The following is a 20,701-nucleotide window of genomic DNA, read 5'->3' as shown; positions in this document are numbered from 1 at the left end:
GAACCTCCTTGCAGAAGGAAGTGGGAGACAAATTGTTGCAGCCTACAATTAAGCTAATTAAATGAATGCCTTGCAAATGCACTATAATGAAGGGGGGAAATCAAGTAAGATGATAGAAGTGTTATAATGCATTAGCATGAAAGGCATGCTAATTAAAAAGCCCTGGTGAGGCACAAAGAGCGGTGAATTTCCAAACTGGAAAGCTGTTTTGAATGTGCGCCAAGTTGCGAGAGCTTGACCCTACAACTTCCATTCTACGGAGAAAAGCAAATTGTGCAAAAGGAGAGGGAAGTAAAGTAAAGAAAATGCCATTTCTCTCTCACACCAGTACTGTGTCCAGTTCTGGACACCACAGTTCAAGAAGGACACTGACAAACTGGAATGTGTCCAGAGGAGGGCAACCAAAATGGTCAAAGGCCTGGAAATGATGCCTTATGAGGAACAGCTAAGGGAGCTGGGCATGTTTAGCCTGGAGAAGAGGAGGTTAAGGGGTGATATGATAGCCATGTTCAAATATATAAAAGGATGTCACATAGAGGAGGGAGAAAGGTTGTTTTCTGCTGCTCCAGAGAAGCAGACACGGAGCAATGGTTCCAAACTACAAGAAAGAAGATTCCACCTAAACATTAGGAAGAACTTCCTGACAGTAAGAGCTGTTCGACAGTGGAATTTGCTGCCAAGGAGTGTGGTGGAGTCTCCTTCTTTGGAGGTCTTTAAGCAGAGGCTTGACAACCATATGTCAGGAGTGCTCTGATGGTGTTTCCTGCTTGGCAGGGGGTTGGACTCAATGGCCCTTGTGGTCTCTTCCAACTCTATGATTCTATGATTCTCTCTTTGACATCTTCCCAAGCCCTTCTGTTTTTGTAGCTGTGAACGCTCTGGCAGGGATTGGGAGAAGGGCAGGTAAAAGCTTGCTATCACTGAGTGGCAAAGATCCTGGAGGCGGGAGAGCAGGCAAAGGGGACTAGGCAAGAAGAGGAAACAAGCAGTGGTGTACTTAGGTAATGTTGAACTCTGCACTTAATGGTCTTTTGTGGCAGCAGGGAGGATCTCCTTAGAAGGAAATGTACTGTATATTTCTTCCCTCGATATGCAGGATAAGTCAGCCTAGCTGCATTTGGATGCCATCCTGCTCATTCTGCCACATGGACTCTCAGATTTCTGCCCCCAAGTCCTACCCTGACGGCACCACTGCAAATAAGAAGCAGGGCAGGGTCTATTATGCAGGGCAGAGCTTCAGCAGGTAGCAAAACTAATGGAGGCAGGATTGTTGGAAGGGTCAAAGCACTGGGTGAAGTCCAAAGAGATGAGGTGAAGAGAAGGCCAGAGGAAGGGATGTGAAGTTGGGAGAAAAATGAGACAGGAGAGTGGCTATGAACTTCAAAGCCAAGCTAAACTTTGGTCTCTTCATTGATTTTAAACAACCAGCCAAATCTTTGGCTGCAGTCTGATGTTGCTTTGGTGGATGCTGCTAGCAAGCAGGAAAGTGCCCTTCTAGAAAAGCAGGCACTGTGGCTACAGTCCTGTGCTCAGTTGGATGCCAGAAGTGTCTAGGGCACACAAGCTACATGTTCTTCCCTGGCACTTTTGAGGCAATGTATTTTTCCCCCTCCACTGCTATCTTCCAAGTTATGGAAGTTCTAGGATCAAAGCTCCAGACTGGAGTTTGCATTAAAACAATTTTCCAGTTTGAAAATGTGATGCCTTTCTGCCAAGGTGTTATTGTTTTTTAATGCATAGCTTTTATATTGACTCATTGACAACACTTCCTTCATAATTTTGCTCCCCAGTTCATTTGAATGCTCATTGCAGGCAACTTCCAGATTCTGCAAAATTGTTGTTGATTATTGATTTTTTTTTTAGAGGAGGAGATTTCCCCAAGAAAGGATAAACCCAGATTAAATTAAGGGAGATGGGGGGTGGGAATACTGGCAACAGTTTTGATGCATGATGTCATGTGGACACTGCAAAAACAAAACCCCACAACCCAAACTTATGTGCATGAAGATCGCTTGCCCACAATAAACACCCATATGGAAGCACCCTTAGTCCCAATGAACTCCTGATGCAATTACAATTGACTAGGTGCAGAACTAGCCATACACCACGTGCACAGATATTCAAGGCGGAATAAACATATTCATTGGCAGGAAAGGGAGATCTGCACAAAGTTAACAACTGGGTGCCTAATTTTGGCAACCAACCCCAAAGTGAGCATTTCATGACAATATGTACATGGAAAGGAGGAGCGTGGGTGGCTGTCACAAAGGAATTCCTGCACAATTCCTGATAGAACATTGTGTGGGCTGTTTCGATCATCCACAGACTAATTAAAAAAATTAAAATGGTCATCTGGTGTGTGTATGTGGGGGGGAGGGGATTTCAAAAGGTACTACAAAGGTACTACAAGAGTACCTCTACATTCTTTTTAAAAAAGAGCAAAGTTACACTAGAGTAGTGGGAGATAAATAATTTCACAGCATGGGTTGGAAAAGAATTCTGAAAACCTATGCAAATTCTGAAAACCTATGCAAAAGGAGTGCCTCCCAAACCTTGAATATACTTAGGTTTATTAAAGTCACCAGCCATGATAACGTTCAGAGTTTGTTGATGTATTTGAAATAATGTGTTAATTCTCTCAAACTGATATAGCTAATTGGCCATATTTTCCTCCCTCCAAATGAAAACCAAGCTTATAAAAAAACAGCCCAGACTAAGCAACTGGATTTGCCACAATCAACAGTGGTTGCTGCATTGCAGGGTATTGGACTAGTTGACCCCTGGGATCTCTACCAACTGTACGATCCTATGATCTGGGACTATCTCTAGCACAAGGATACAGATGAAGTTCCTGGGAGCCAGCGATGCCCACATCCACTCTGGACAAACCCTCAGCAAAAACCTAAGCAGAATTCCAAACCAGCCATCACTATGAATGAATGAGAAGATGCTTGCATGCATGCTTTGATAGCAGTGGTTTCCCCAATGAGCATGAAATGCTACAGTGGCTGTAGTTCTGCTTTCAGGAAGACAGAACAATTACCGGTATTCCCAACCTCCCTCCAAATATGGCATTATTTCAGACCAAAGCCACAGCTTAAGCCCTAAAGTGCAAAATGAAAACAGAAATCAGAATGAAGCCAAAGGCTGCCATCCAGCAAGCACTTCTTGACACTGTAATGAGAAAGGAAATGGGTGCAGGTTTAAAATTCCACATAGTTCAGAGCAGAGTTGGGGAGCATCCCATCTCCCAGTAGTCCTAGCCAGCATGGCCAATATCCAGAGAGCTTAAGTCCAACAATATCTAGAGGACTACAAGTTTCCCAACACATTATTTAGAGAGAGAAAACTGTGTTTATGGTGCGGCAAACAGTTTAAGTCCACTTAGACTCTAATTTCATTCCTAGGTTTCTTCATCATGAAATGACATGGATGAATATATCTATACTGGAGGAGGAAAACTGAATAACTCTCTTCCTAACTATGGGCATCATATCAGTGATGACCAAGATACAATGAACCACAACTCCTTCCATACACTCAAGGGAAGGTGAGGCGCTTTCTTGAATAGCAGACCCTTCAACATGTCACAATGCAAACTATTTATGAAACTGAGAGTTATTTCCAAAGATCCTTTGGAGCTCAGCTGAGCAAGGGGAAAATGGGGGGGGGCGCTCACTGGGCATGCCCAAGCCCATGGGCACATTTTAAGTAGCTCCTTGGATCCTAGTCAATATTTTCTTTTTTCAAATATATCATATCCATGAACCTCCACAAACTAACTCTTGATCAAAAGTCTCAGAGTCAAACTTGTCACGGAGCATCCTTGGGAAACGATATTGTTTTCATATTAAGTTGTACCTTAAAAAAAATGTTTTGAGCTATACTACAAATTGGCAACGTTATGAACAGGTTAGTACCAAAATTTCTGAAACATTTCTCCAGATACACTGAGGCTCGCACTCAGCTGAAAGACAAGCCATGGAAGTATCGCAGGTGAACATAAATCATATTCTCCTTTCATTGTGGTCAGACAAGACACCTTGGCTCTCTCCAAGCCAAAAACTGCATCATCAGAAAATGTGCTGTGATGCATTAACTAGAGCAATGTTTCTGACAATACAACCTCTCGGGTGACTTTATATTGCAAGAACCAGAAAACAGTATTCGTTTTATAAGATATAGTCAGAAATACTACTTTATAAATCAGCTCTTCACTTTTTAGCCGCAGTTTAGAAGCACAGATCTTACTACTCTCAGACTACAAGGCTGCAAGACTTCCACTTAAGTCAGATTAAATTGTATTATTCCCTCATTTTGCACAGTTCATCATCATCATCACCATCATCCACAACCATCAGGGTCAAGTTCCCCAATCTGAGAAACCTGAAGGGCTGCTCCAAACACTATTTTAAATTGTCATGAATTTTAAGGCTGATGTTAGCTTCGCTGTTAAATGCTTATTATGTATCTGCTTCAGGTCAAGTTCACTTCTGAAGACTGTTCACTAGCTTTTGCCTTGGAAGTGAAATTAATATAAATCCTGGCATACATGAAACCATTCTAAAGTTACTTTTAAAGTTCTGGTGAAACCACTGAGATTTACATGAATCTTAATGCTAATTTTGGTTTCGGGGAAAACATTCTAACTACCGCTGAGAAGAGAAGTAAAGAAAAGATGTTGTCAAATCGCTTGAGGAAAATACATTAACAGCGCATGCAAGACCAAATTCAGATAGTTGAACAGCCTATATGGATAAATTTAAATAGCTATCAAACACATAGGTTAATGCTGTCTCTAAGAAGAATAAAATAGTAAAAGTTCACACATAGTACATTAGGTGTGTGATGTTATTATAAAGAGGAAACATAGAATGTATAGATACTGGTGCCTATAATTACTTAGGGGTAGCAGTATTATAAAGCCAGAGTGTTTAATTAATATTTATGTACTGGATAAATACAGGAAACAAGTCAGTTTCTATAAAGCTTAAAAAACAAAACTTGGTTAAACTTTACTGAGCCATGTAGTCAGAAAAAGTATCACAATTCACTTTGTATTTAACAGCAATGCTGGCCAAGTCCAATCATTATGTTACACCTCTTAAAATGAAAATTATCTCGTTTGACCAAGGCCTAGTTTTGAGCTCTTCTCGCATAGCTTCCCCCACTCCTAGTTTCAAAATACTTTCTTAATAAGACTTCGCTTAGGACTTTTCTAACTTGTTTCTATAATAAATTACTGAAATTTGAAGCAAAACGCTGACACCTATCAGTGGGTTCCTGGCCAGTGAAACCTTGCAATCTGGGAAGGATCTGTAGAAAAATCAATAGCTAGCCATCTAGCAAAGCAGTTCTCATTTTTACCTCCCTTTCAGCAGAGAGAAACAGAGCTCATTACCAGGAGGGCGTTGATAGGTGTCAACAACAAATTCAGACCCTCAGAAGAGGTCATGGGCTAAGTAAGGCCAAGACGGAAAACAGGCACTTACCATCTTCCTCAGAATATATATACTCCAGGTGTATCCACAATACCTGCATGTCAAGCTTTCCCTAGTGACTTATTGTTTTTATTCCATAACTGGGCATCAGCAATAGGAAAGCGATTAAGTGAAGTCAGGGGTGGCCAATGCCACATTCACTTACCTACAAAAGAAGGAGGGAGGGGGAAGAAAAAGGTTTGAGCTGGTTAATCACCACAGTTCACTAAGCTCTTTACGATCATGGCTAATTAGCTTTGACTCAAAGGAGGATTGCAAGGTTGCTGAGAAGGGAATAAATAACCTTGCTGTTTTTAATGGATCCAGACTGGCCTAACCCTAGGAAAACAAAATAAGGAAAGACACATTTATTGGGATATATATATATATATATATATATATATATATATATATATATATCCGGTTCTGTTTATTGAACAGCAGATGTTACAATGAAACAGGTGGCGGAAATATAAACCTTTTTAAAGCCCTCGGGGTGTTTTCTCAGGAAGCTTATAATGATTGTCACTAGATCTGTTGCAGCCTTCTCTTCAGAGTCTAACATGGTGCAAGTAGATGCTGGGATTGTGCCAGCAATCTCCTAGGCAACTGCCTGCTCACAGGAAGCCACAAATAGCAGCAGTAAACCCCACCACACACATTTCGGCTTTCTACTCGCTTCTTGCTCCCCACCCACCCAGTCCTGCCCCACCCACTGCTCTCGACTCGTGAAACAAGCACACATTCTGCCCCAATGGAATTTCTGGGAAAGGGGAATGAGATCCAGTCCAGCCCCTTTCTCAGATCTAAGCATCAGCTCTAGCAGGATGATGTGTTTTTATTGTAAATTAAAGAAGGAAAAAAACAGTGGAAGGAAACCCGTAAAAAAAAAAAAAGAGGGTGGGGAGTATTAGAGATTATTTCTGTGTCATGAAGCTATCTGACTCTTCACACTGACTGAAATGCAAGGGGTCCGCTGGGACACATCAGTTACAAAGAATGAAAATAAATTAGGGACTAGATCTTTCCCATTAAGCACTCAGCAAATAAATGGACAGCGAAATGGCAGTTTCTGTTTTGTCAATTATTACATTTTATTTTATATCTCAGTTCACTCAGTATATCTGTTTATAACCACACACACACACACACACAGCCCAGCAGGAATAAACAGAAAAATCATACAATCTACTCCAGCTATTTTAAACAAATATACATTATTTAACTACATCCGAGAAGCAGTAACTGAGCTATTCACTGTACACATTACCACAAAAGTACTATTTTCATATCCCAGGCATTTCATGTTTTAAGCAAAGATGGAAATAGCATTTTAAAAGTGCAACTTGTATTGTACATCTATGAGATAAAGTGTCAAATACGTTGGTTTCCATTCTAATACACAGCTATTTTAAGTAAGTTATAATTAGCAACCTAAGAAAATATGGATTAAAGGGCTTATTTCTGAACAAACCATTTTATGCATGGAACTTTCTGATGAACATGCTGAGGGCGGGCTGGAATCCAGCAACATAGATTTCTATAAACATCTAGGCATTTTATGGGCTGGGCCAAAATGCATATTTACCATATTTAATTACTTCACTTAAAAGCTTGTTCAGCACTGATGGTCCAAAATATAGAAGGATGTTGAAAATAAGACTCTTATGATTAAAATACAAGACGGCTTGTTGTAGGGTGGAAACAAGGTTAGCTACTATGTTTTGAACACTGAATTAGTTAACAAAAAAGGGGTCCCATGATGATGTTAAAAAACTCCATCAGGAGTACAGTTAAATAATAATATTAATTACAGAGAGAACTACATAAATGCACACTGAGCTTGCATAAATGGCATATTGGATGATGGTGTATTTTTTTACTGAGGGATACCTATGTGCACTCAATGCACACAGTGAACATCCAATACAGTGGTACCTCAGGTTACAAACACCTCGGGTTACAAACACTTCGAGTTACAGACTCCACTAACCCAGAAGTAGTACCTTGGGTTAAGAACTTTACCTCAGGATGAGAATAGAAATCACGTGCCGGTGGGAGTCCCCATTGGCTAAAGTGGTACCTCAGGTTAAGAACGGTTTCAGGTTAAGAACAGATCTCCGGAACGAATTAAGTTCGTAACCAGAGGTACCACTGTATTTACAGGATGTTTGGGGCACAAGAGAAATGTCTTAGCAATCACAGTCACATTTCCCCCATCCAAATCCAACCTCCACACCCCCACCTGCTATTTGCCCTGGTTAGAAAAACCGACATGAATTACAATGGGGGGGAGGGGTTCAGCACAGAACAGCACAATGGGAAAAGGTTAACCCTCTCTCTGCAGCACCACAGCACCCTGACTTAGGGGAAAGCCCATATCTGAGAGGAGGTATGGCAGCCATCTTCAAGTAACTAGAAGGCTGTCATAGGGAAGATGGAGCAAGCTTACTTTCTCCTGCTTTGGATGCTAGGACCTGAACTGATGGATTCAGGTTACAAGAAAGGAGATTTCAACTAAACATCAGGAAGAACTTTCTGTTTGACAGTGGAATGGACTCACTCGGAAGGTGATGGACTCTCCTTCCTTGAAGGTTTGTAAGCTGAGGTTGTATGGCCATCTGTCATGGATGCTTTAGCTGAGATTCCTGCACTGATTCTATATCTCAGTGGCAGAGAACTACGTGCATGTAGAAGGCCCTCGGTTCGATTCTTGGCATCTCAATGCAAAGCTGGGAAGATCCTAGTCTAAAAACCTAGACTAACCAGTGATGGGACTTGGTGTAAGGCAACTTCCTAATCACAGATCCCCTACTGACTGGTCTAGTTGCACCCACAGTCGTAAGAAATACTCCTGGTTCATTATGGAGTCAACTGCAACCCATAATCATTTACAATACACCAAGAGCCCACAATTTTCTGTTTCTAATGCAATTTATATCACATTTTCAAACTCACACAAAATACAGTACAGTGGTACCTCGGTTTAAGAACAGTCCTGTTTACAAACGATTCAGTTTATGAAGTAGTGTCCTGGTTTGCGAAATTTACCTCGGTCTAAGAACGGAATCCAAATGGTGCAAGGGCACCAGCGCTGGGAGGCCTCATTAGGAAAAGCGCGCTTCGGTTTAAGAACAGTTTCAGTTTAAGAACGGACTTCCGGGACAGATTAAGTTCGTAAACCAAGGTACCACTGTATATGGATGCCATCTTAGGGCAGATATCAGTGCCCTGGACAGGCAAGCAGTAGTCTCAGCTGAAAGGCTGAGTTTACAGATATGCATTAAAACACCGATTACCTCCATTTGGCTGATGAAAACGAAAATATGTGAAGCAGCCAAGGAAGACAAAAGTGCACAACTGCAGCTATCAGTGATGTCACACTGGAAAGTCTATATTGCTCAGCTCCTCTCAGCACCAATCATGTCACAGGGAGAAGGAAGCTGGAACCTCTTCCTCTCAAAATGTGTTGACCAGCATCTGGGAATCCAGGAGTCAACAGGCTTGTTCATAGGTTACACCAAACACAGGTACAAGCTCTGTATACACATGTACAAGTGTTTGTGTGAAATTGTGTGCACTTATTTATTTGGACAGCTCAACTATTGTACATACATAGGTACACAGACCGTACACTCATTGAACATTACATGTGAACACCTTTATTCTTTTCTGCAGGAAAGAAAGAAAGAAAGAAAGAAAGAAAGAAAGAAAGAAAGAAAGAAAGAAAGAAAGGAGTATTGTGGTACTAATCCTGCTGGAGGTCCTGGGATGGCAAAGATGGCACTCTGGTTATCTATTAGAAACATACAGGGCTTCAGACCAGCCTTCCTCCTCTCTCCAAGCCCCCAAATGTACACTATGAGAAAAAGCTTTTCACTAACATTAATGAACTTCCACTTGTTCTACACAAATTCATCTTGTTCCATACTGTATTAAAGAGCTATAAATCACAGCAAACGAAACAAATCACTCACTGAATACCTAGAATTATTCAAGAAACAATGAGACAGTGGTTCCAATAATGGTTAGTTAGGACCACAGACATTTTAAATAACCCATATATGTCCCTAGGGGCAGCAAATCTATATAGCAGCACCCATCCCATCAAAAATAATTGTCTCTTTTACTGGTATCACAGGAGCTGTTGTCAGTGAGCGTGTTGAGATTTGATCCAATGGACGTACAAGATACAGCTTTGGGCAATGCAGTGTCTAACCCAAAGTCATACTTGTCGCAATTGAGTTGGAAGAAGGTCAAAGGGCTGCGCACTCTTCCCTCAACTCTCCACTGCTTTCCTCACAGTATGGAGAAGTGAATGGATGAACAGAAGCAATCTACATTCAATTAAAACTTGTTAATTCTCTCCCACTGAAATCAATGGGATTTAAGAAATTTCAGCTGGATCATTCATGACCAAACTGTATGAGTGGCAAACCAGATAATGAAGTGGGAAACAGGCAAATCACCACAAGCATTACTGAAGAGATCAAAAGTGAAATCATTCCCATTAGAATATACAAGGGGAAATATTAGCAAACAACAACCACGACCAATGTACAGTGGTACCTCTAGATACGAACAGGATCCATTCCGGAGCCCCGTTTGCATCTAGAGGTAAACGTATCTATGGACGGCACGTCTGTGCACACGCATGTCGCTTTTTGCCGCTTCTGCGCATGCGCGTGATGTCATTTTTAGCGTCTGTGCATGCGCAAGTGGCGAAACCCGGAAGTAATGCGCTCCTTATTTCCGGGTTGCTGCGGAGCGAAACTCGAATGCGCTCAACTCAAAGTGTATTTAACCCGAGGTATGACTGTATAGGGAATCCATTTATTTAAAAACTGTCTCAGTCTGTCCAGTTATATAAACCAAGAGCATGCCTCATGCACAAACACATGTCCTTCATGCAATGCAGCTGCTTTTGCCTCGATGATGACCCAGAAAGAAGAGTAGAGTCAACATGTACAGAGTCTGCATCCAATACTACAGCCTATCCCAATATGCTGCTATCCAGATGTTTCAGAGTAAAACTCCCATCAGCACCAGCTATCCATGCTGCCTTGGGGCTGGTCTTTAATAAGTATTGATCATCTGGTGTCATTGTGATAGCAGGTGATTTACAGGTGGTCTGAACCACCTGTCAAAGTTGGCTCTGGTGGGGGGGGCAGACCCAGTTCCCCATCCCAGTATAGAATATGAAACTTCCTCATATAAAAGGGAAATTATTATTGTAACCCTGGTCCTGAGGAAGTAAGATACAGCTATACCCAACATGACATGAGGAAAAGAATGGCTTCACTCCCAGCACTGCACTATTAAACAATATGCCCCCATCAAACGATGGTTCCCATGGGTAGTAGCTTGCTTTGGATAATGTGAAGCTATACTCTTTTTCTCCTGTGCAACCTGCTTAGGTTTCAAGCCTCAAACCATTTATTTCTGGGTTATTATTCTCACATAATTCATCTGGAGCTCACTATAACTACTTCAAAGTAGTTGTTCAAGGAGCACAGTCATAGCTGGAATCCAAAATCGCTGTCTTACCCTTAGGCTGAAATGCTGTAGGGAGGAAATCAGAATGCAGGCTGAACCAATTACGAAATGTTAGGGCATATCCCTCCTTCATGGGCACAGCAGTTCTATGTCTCTCTTTAGGCAGACAGAATTGCACACCTATCAAAACCACTTAGAGTACAATATTTGCAAAATGTTTAGCCATCTGTACCACCCAAAGTATTTCCTTGAAAAGCAAATTATTATTCTAAAGTACAGTGGCCAGCACCTCTTCAGATTTTGGTTTGTATCTTGTTTTGGGGCTAGAAACCAGAAGATCAGACTGTTCTCCTGCCCCCTCCCCATAATTCTTTTCAACTGCACACCCTAGTTGAAGAGACAGGTTTTGCAGTGGGCTCCTCCAATCCTTGGGCCTACCCAGACCCTCTGGGCTCCTCACCCTTAGTACCATAACATTTTGTAGTCAGTCTCCTACTGCGACAAAGTGGTGGAGCCTCTGTTCTCACTAGGTCTTCTGCAATGTAGTCCTTCAAAGTCCAAGGATGGTAGAGCCACACATTCTGTGCCTAGAGAGGCACTGGCTCCACAGGCTCATTTCTGGGGTTGGCCCTGCATGGCCTTCCCCTCCTGGTTTGGAGTCCTCAGCCTCATCAACTGAAGAAGAGGACCTCCACCTCTGGCGTGTGTAATGCATTTGCAGTTCTGCAATGACCTAAATGCATCCCGTAAACCAGGGATGGGGAAACTGCAGCAATCCAGATGTTGTTAAGACTCCTTCTCCCATCAGCCCAGTCAGCATGGCCAATGGTCAAGGCTTATGACAGTGGTAGTCCATCATCATGATCTGGTTCCCTGTCCTAGATAAAAACCATATAGAATCTAAATACCATACCCACAAGATGAACAGAGTGATAACAGTGTTAGAAACTGAGATATGAAAGCTAGGAGCTAAATGGCACCTTAAACCTAGGTTATGGGCACAACAACAGAATATCTAGGTGCACCTTTTTTAATAACAAGAATACAAAGCTGAAAATGAATGAACTGTAGCTAAAATCTTATATTCATTTTTCACATAGCCTAGTCCTCATCTGAAGACTGCAAAAAACAAAGCCATGCTTCCCTTGCCTGCCCCCTAATGTTCTTATGAGGGTCTCTTCTCCAGTCTTCAAAGAGTGGCTGGAAGTGGGGAGGCAGAAAAAGGTCCTCCTTTCCTTCCACTCTGCAGTTTTAATCTGAAATCTTAGGTGCAGTCCTGTGCCCAGAGCTCAGAAACGGCTCATGCTAATTAAATTCCTAATCGCAAAACGTGCCTAGAACAATGGGAGTTTCGAATGCTGAGTGATAAATACCAACAACTATTTATTACATGGTAACTTACTATGATGTGCATGTGACCACTTCATAAACTGGTCAGCTGAATTGCCTTGCCAAGAGGTGGGGAAAGTCTTAGCACTCCCATGACTTCCTGGGTTTTCCCTAAGGTGCAGAAGTGTAGCAAGGTTATCCTTGCTTCTTGGGAAGACAATACATACGACCTGCTTGCCAAGTGGTTACATGTACACTGTAATAATTTCCCACTTGCAGCTGGTTGCCTTGCATTCCCTTTATAATAGCACACATCCCTCCTTCATCTGTTAAATTTAAGCAGAGCAGTTTGGTCTGCATAGGGAAGACAAAGGCTTTTTGTACATGTGTTGTGGGGTGTGTGTTTTTTTGCTGAAAATGAGACACTGAGAACCTTTCTTCTTCCTCCTAAAGGAAAACAAAACATAAATGTCCCTTTATTATCATATGTTTTCAGTTATCAACATATTAGACACCGCAGCTAGAATTAAGAGTTCTTCAACATTTTATGTTCTGCAATTCCCCGGGGGCTGAAATTAGTACCAACCACAGTCTCAACTGAGTGTTTCAAAGTGCAGTTCTGGACACTTTGGGGGAAAGCTCTGGATCTATTTTCAGGCACATCAGCAGCACTCTTGTTGAAAACCATGTCTCCTGTTTCACAGCTGGTGACAGTGCTGATAACTTCCCTTCATCTGCAGGAGGAGCTGCTGGCAAGCCAAGAGCCTTTCTCCTATTCTGCCAATAAGCTGGAAAAAGAGATGACGGAAGAAGGTAAGCCCGGGTTTCAAGTCCCTGCAAGCTGCAAGGATCCAAGTAATGTTAACCTACTCTGAACCCCCCCACCCCACCCCCTGGAATGAAGACAATTTTACTGCCAGCTTCAACTGGAAGAAATCTGTCTCCAAGCCATTCATTATCCGATCTGCACAGAAAGTGTTTGAAACTAAAATCAAAGGATGCTTAAGTACAGTACTGAGTCCCTGTCACCAGTTGTGCCCAAATCCCACCTCCTACTTCTCTATCCCCTCTAGCATGCAGGTATTGTCATGGAAGGCTTAAAGGACATATGAGTCAGAAATAAGGATGAGAACTCTTAATACATCTCCCTGATAAGACCGGAACAGCAACAGAAAAATCCTGTTTCCTCCCAGATCCAGCTAAGTCCAGTGACACCTAGTGTCTAAACCACACAATGAACATTTTTCACACAGATGTGTTCTCCAGAATGCAACACCAGACCCCAGATGGAGGAATGAGTGTCCCAAATGCTGCAACAGGCTTCGGCTGAGTGCCCAATCCCTACTGCCTTTCCTCCTGGCCATTTGCCCCTTTCATGGCACTTGCAGCTTTATAAGTAGGGATAGGAACTGCATTAGGACATCAGAACCCAAGGACCAGCAGTCCTGCATCACTTCATCTCTAGCCTTGTTTACTTCTAGCAGGATTAGTCATTCTGCAATGCCAGGCATGGCCTGACTCCTGACAACAGTAATTCATTTAAATGAAATACATCCCCCCCCCCCATGTCTACTTCCAAGGGAATGGGGAGGCTAGTTCTGTATGCAGCGTGAAAAGGACCTCCAGGGTTATTTGAGGCTGTTCTCGCTGATAGTTGTCACATATTTCAAACGGCTTATGAGAATGAAGTCATAGAACAGCTGTACTCCACTTGGACGGGAACAACCAAACTGAAATATCTGAAACAGCTGTATTAAAGCATTTCAATTCAGACTTGCTCTGTGTCACGTCCAGAAAGGCTGCAGATGAAACATGCATTTCATCCCATACTCTGCCTTTGGTGAATCCACGAATACTTATTCATACACAGCAAGACAGGAAATGCGACTTCAACCCAAAGGCCTCACTTATGACATTTCCCCCTCCAAAAAGGAAGGCAGATCACTCATAAGCCATGGAAGCCAAGTTTAAAGCTTAAAAAAAGCTAAAAACAGAGCCTGACTTCTTCCCTAATGACTAGTTCAGTACAACAAAAACAACAATTTAGACTAGGAAAGCCCTTTTTAGAGAGAAAAATCTGTTCCTTTTTTCTGGAGCCATGCCACCAAGATAATTGGAAAGTTGTTGTGTGCTGTGCTAAACAGAAAAGGAAGCATGGTTTTCCTTATCTGCCAGAGAAGCTAAAAAAGGAACATATTAAATAGAAAGGAAGAAATTTAAGGAAACAACACTGGACATTTCAGTTATGCAACGGCTATGCTGGGCATGCACTAAATGCTATGTTTATAGGAAGGCATAAGGTAGTACAATGCAATCGTAGTTTGTTTGAAAAAAGATTCAAAGGTGCACATCATTAAAGCTCACTGGACGGCCTTGGGTCATTCACCATCTTTCAACCTAAGCTCTTCCCCAAGCCTGTGGTGAGAGCAAAATGGAGACTTTATGTGCTGCTTTAGCTCCGTTTAGAGAATACAATGGTTTCTAAGAAAGAAAGAAAGAAAGAAAGAAAGAAAGAAAGAAAGAAAGAAAGAAAGAAAGGAAGGAGTCCAGAGCAACTAGTTCATCACATTCAAAGAGCAAATGACAGTATACACTGGGAGTTACCCAAGGCTTAAAAAAACAACAGCACACCAGTCAGGATGGTAGCCACATTCTTCACTGTCCAAAAAGGAAACAAGAATACTGGAGCTAAAGGATGTGCCAAACTAAATCCAAACTAGCAACAACCATGATAGTCAAGTCACCTGGTGACTAACCATTCTATTAATTATCCCTTCACTGCTCTCCAAGCACCACTTTTGGTTTAAAATAAACAATTATTTCAATACCACTAATAACTTGACATTGACTGAATAGTCACATCTCCAAATCACAACACTTTCTGAATGACTCAGGCAGAATGGGCAACGATGTGATTACTGACATCAATGTCAGTTCAGCTAACTCTGGAACAGTCTGATTAAATGAGTTCCCAGGTGCTGTTTCCACACCTACTGGTTGTTGCTTCGCGGGAACAGGAAGAAGTTGCTGATTCCAGTTAAAAACTCTGCTTGACAGAAAATAATCTGAATGCTTTAATCCTTCTTTATATGGTGTCAGGGGACAGCCATGTCTTTTCACCATCAAGTTTCCAAAACCTAGCCTCACTGTCTCTAGATGTTGTGTTTCTTGCCTCCTGTGGGAATGCTCATGATCCCTTCTAGCTAATTTACCACCTGAAGAAGCTTTGTAAATTAAGGCCACTTTGAAGGAAGCATGCTGTCTAAGGCTGGGGTAGGTCTTTTTGACTGGTATTTGGCTGTACCTTGTAGCTGCTATTAAGGTCATCCTTCCTCAAGATTTCCATTGCAGCTTGCATCTTTCTGTCCTCATTTGAGACCAAGTATCAATATGCTAAAAGTATAATGTGTCCTTTGGCTATTACTCTATCACAGGCATAAGCAAACTCAGCCCTCCAGATGTTTTGGGACTACAACTCCCATCATCCCTAGCTAACAGGACCAGTGGTCAGGGATGATGGGAATTGTAGTGTCAAAACATCTGGAGGGCCGAGTTTGCCTATGCCTGCTCTAACAAGTTCAGTAATTTGTCCACATTCAGAAAAGTAAACATTAAGAATTATTAAGCCTATCTAACCATAATATATACTGCAAGACTGCTTCAAGTTTCACATCCTTTTGGGCCACTAGTCAAACCTAATGAAGCTTCTTTTCAGACTCTGGGCAAACAGTGGAAGTTTGCACTGCACATAAGCTCTGACATCCATCTTCAGACTGTAGATGTCTAACTGCATTGCCCAATGAAGTAATAGCAGATTACCTTACCATCCATACATTCAGCTGCTTGATTGAGTTTCATTATTCTTATCAATTGCAAGGTCAATCTGTATTTATTGCATAGCATTAGTCATCACACTAGGAAAGCAAGGCAGATAGTACAACAAATGTGATGAGAATGAAACAAAATTAAGCGAGGCTAAATTAAGCATAAATCCATAAAAACCAATGCAATTAAAACTTGGTAGCAGGAAATTCCATGACTGGGGAGGTATTCACTTATCACATTCACAATGAATTCAAACTGGCTTTGCATGATTTCTGGTTTGCCAAGTGCCTAATGCTACCTGTTGCCTCCTGGACTATGGAGAACAACCTTCTTTATTCAGGTTGAGATTGTTTACATAGACTTATAGGGTTGAGGAAGGGACCACGGGCATTATCTAGTCCAACCCCTGCAATGCAGGAATCATTTTGCCCAATGTGGGGCTCAAACCCACAACCCTGAGATTAAGAGTCTCATGTTCTAGCAACCGAGCTAAAAGAATAACATTCTCTATAGGTCTTGAAACTAATCACTGTCCCACAAGTTGTTGGGGTTTATATTGTATTTGCAAATCATGCAGTTTTAAGGGCAGGGGATAGAAGCTTCCCTGCTGTGGTCACTTACTGTATCATCTGTGAATGTCATGTAACAGCCAACGGCCCTGATTGTGAACATTTCAGAGATCTTTTAATAAAACAAACATCTCTAATATTGTGGATCTATTAATATATGTGGAGAAATCCCTGTATCCTTTTTTGTGTGGTTTTGGATTTTTTTTTTAATAACCTGCCTGGTGTTTCCTGGTCTTCGCTTTGTGCTGCTTTTGCAATAAGAAGAGAAGTGAATTCACCTACTTCTCCCCCCCCCCCCCCAAAATGGCTGCTTCAGTTGCTTGAGCGTTACACGTAGAGGCTCTCTTTTCCAAGTTACTCCCATGCTGCCTCTGCTCCTTAATCTCAGTATTGATCAATTCAGACTGACTTCCCATCTCTATGTCCTTGCGAAGCGTACTCCATCAGCTGTTCCCTCTTCGTCTTTTGCCTATAAATGCAAACACCTCACATGCTCTCTGTGTCCCTCTTGTTAAAAAGACACGGCATGTGCAGCCAGATTGCACAGGGCCTCTTACAGATGATTCAGCGATTCATCCAGCCTTCTAAACTCTTTGATGAAAGCAGGCCTTTTCAGAAAGCACATCACATTCTGGAATGAAGTGTGGATGGAATAAATTCATAGCAACCCTTGAAGCCCTCTTCAGCAAAAGGTATATTATATTTAGACACATCACTTGCTTCCTTCATCCAGAAAGGGGTGGTGGCATTAGCAAAACAAGCAAATCTCTTTTTCCGTTCAGGCTATGCTGTGGGATTCTGGTTTAGGAAAGAGTGCTTTTTAGCTTGTTCTTTCAAAGATCTTTGAGCTAACACCATGCTGTGCATGTCTTATAGAATAACTGTCACAACATACTTAGTCTTCATTGTCTTAAAGAGGAAGAGTAAGCGTGGTGCAAAAGCAAACTCCCAGATCAGTCCAAACTGCAACCTTTATTTATGGAATTAGTGACTAAACAATACCATCTCCATAATAATAGCATAATTTCTCTACCTTGTGGAGTTGCTAAAATTTTATCTGTGCTGTGCAACAAACATAGGAGCTAAATTAGGCTTATAAATAGCAGCAAACTGATGGCCACTCATTTAGCTAGGGCTGCCATACATCCAAGTTCTCACAGACATTACTGGGACTTCAAAGGCAGAATTGATGTCCAGGGGTAATTTCTGAAAAGCAGAGGTTTGTCCTGGATCCTAGGCAAGTAAATCGAAAAATCATGGGTGTCCCGGATAGCTTCATAGCAAAGGGTTTGAACTCAAGTCTTGCCCAACTTGCCTAACTACTACTGATTGCAGTCTAGTCCCCCACTTCCAAATCCAATCCCTTCCTCTTTCCTTGCTTCACCCAGATGACATACTACACTTTTGCAGAAATGAGACAGTAACAAATGTTCATACTGTGTTGTATATTTCAGACCCCTCAGTTTAGCTCAATTAAACAGGTCTTGTTAAAACAGTTGCAATGTTTCTTATACCATTACCATTCCAGCTAAGTTCTGTAATGCTGGCATTTAGAACTGGAAAATAATCATTGCCATATTTATTGTACTAAGCTAAATTATTTTTAAAAAAATTACAGTAGACATAGAAAATGTAATCAAGTATGGGAACTTATTAAGCGGTATGGTAATGCAAACGATTAAGTGAGCATTTACTGCTAAGTTCACATCAGTCACGTTTTACTTGATGGCTATTCAAATGGTCTGGGTACAGTGTCTTCCCGCTTCAGAGTCTCCTTTGAATAATAATTCCAAAATGACACTGTGATTCAATTTATATGAAGGATGGAGGGAATTAGGTCAGCAAGTGAGAGCAGGGGATAACAGACAGTGGAGTGGTGGGATAGGACCAAAGAAGAAATCCCTCATGGGGAGTTACATAAGAAGCCTTAAGTGGCTGCTAAACTTTTAGTCAATCCACAAAGAATCTGGAAAACAAGTTGGCTGTTTTAAATGAGATTTACAGCTTAAACCTAAGATAAGCTTACTAGCAATGAAGTACAGGTAACTTGATAAGAGGTGGAAAGAGGAAAGGATTCCCAGAAAAAATGACTTTGGCAATCCCACCCGCCACTAAACTTAATCTGTTGCAGTGGCATGCGGTCAGCGGAATAGGGGGACTAGACTAGTCCCCTATGCTCCCTGACATGACCTCGATTGCACCACTTCCAGATGGAACTCTGACCCCTCCCTCCCTCCACCTGCCTGCTTCCTCCTCCTCCATCCCCCTCAGACCTCACCTGCCTGGATCCTGAGCCTATCTCTTTCACCTGCTCACATTCCACACCCCTCCCGGCCAGGCTGCGCTCCTTGGCCGCAGGCAGCCTTCTTCAGGAAGCCTAGCCCTTTCCCACGAGAGGGTTGAGTGCATTTGCTTGAGCATTTCTCAGATGCATTGGACTAGGAGGGGTGGCCAACTCCCAAGAGACTGCGATCTACTCACAGAGTTAAAAAGTGGCAGTGATCTACCCCCTTTTGTGGGGTTCGGGTCAAAGTTGTTGAGTTTTTTCAGGGAGGTGGTAAAATGTTGAGCCTTTTTTAGAGGAGCCACAGTTGTTCAGCTTCTTTGGGGGGAGCCAATGATCTACCAGTGATCTACCGCAGACACCCAGTGATCTACTGGTAGATCACAATCTACCTGTTGGGCATGCCTGGTAGGTCCTTGCTAGAAACAGGGTGTGGGGCAAGGCAGAGCCCTTCTGTTTCAGCATAAAGAGATCTAGCTCTGAAGAGGACTGTATATTATACAGAATTTGACAAACCCGCCTTTTGTTTCTAAGCCCCCAAATTAGAAAGAGGATAAGTTCCAGTTTCCCTGAAATGATTTATGACTCACGGGGGGCGGGGAGCAGTGGGTTGGTGGCACAGCCTTGCGAGCTCAGCGGTCCTTCCCTCCTTAGAGAATGTGTCTGATATGCACAGTGTATATAAGGCTATTAATGGTGGAAAGGTTCCTTTTATAGATATAAACTTACATACATATGAAATATTTATTGCAAACCAGTTCTTTGTAAATGTTATATCTTATCGTTTTTAAGAATATTTAAGAATATTCATCCTGAAACACCAACAGATTCAGGAGGGAAATCTCTGTTTAAATATTTCATGATGCCCTACTGTGAGCTGAAGTTAAAGCTGGAGCTATTAGCAGGAACATGCTCTGCAGTCACTAAGACCTAATTTTAAAAAATTAATCATATAAATTGCCCTTCTCTCCCCATGATCTCACTTTGGATTTTATTTAAATTTCTGTAGTTAATATTTTCTGTATCAGAAAACAACTGAATGCCACCTGCTACTGAATACAGATCTTAAATTCATTTTCAGTAACCGCAAGCATGATATTGCATGTTTTAAAACAAAATAAAACTTGGTGTGCTTGTAACTGAAATCATCCAACTTTGCCTCTTCTTAGAGCAGTCTGATATATGCCTGTAAATACTCATGGAATGTTTATTGCTTCCTCTGCCAAATATATTTCCTGTCACTTATTCGGAACAAGGAAGTGCTAGAGCAAGTGTTTATCCAAAACCCCAAATAAACTATCATCTAATCATCAACGTGATAGATATATCAGTTTGCTAATATTGGTACCAATCCTTTAAGATTCAAATTACTAAAACTGGATCATTTGAAAGCACAAATTGTCTTAAGTATGCCACCTAATTAGTATAGAGGTGCTATTAAAATGAATGTACCCATTTTGGGAAGAGAGCCCAGAAGTTTACTAAAGATTTTAGAAGTTAGTGGAACTACCAAGTCATATTTTTTTCATTTAATAAACTGACAGCACTGCCGTTTAAACAAAAGTTTGACTCAGGAAAATAAGCCTTCAGGAACAGAAGGGAGGCAAGAAGCAATAGCTTTTGAAGAGAAAGAAACCAAGGAAAGAAGGAAATATTGGAATTAAATTGATACGGTAGTGGGATCAGGGAAGCGAGAGAAACAGCTGATGAGTTCATCA

At 41.7% G+C, this 20,701-nt stretch overlaps 1 protein-coding gene across 1 annotated transcript in view; it reads right to left on the bottom strand.

Moving 5' to 3' along the window:
* Window positions 1–20,701, bottom strand: part of ANK3 (ankyrin 3) — a gene marked incomplete at its 3' end in the record, with an annotated part of 355,068 nt that overhangs the window by 248,570 nt on the left and 85,797 nt on the right. The gene's annotated exons all lie outside the window — the stretch shown is intronic.

The sequence above is a fragment of the Podarcis melisellensis genome (genome assembly GCF_964234715.1).
Source record: "Podarcis melisellensis genome assembly, chromosome: 5".
Taxonomy (NCBI): Eukaryota; Metazoa; Chordata; class Lepidosauria; order Squamata; family Lacertidae; genus Podarcis; species Podarcis melisellensis.
Note: the sequence above shows the minus strand (reverse complement) of the source record. Positions and strands in the feature narration are given on the sequence as shown.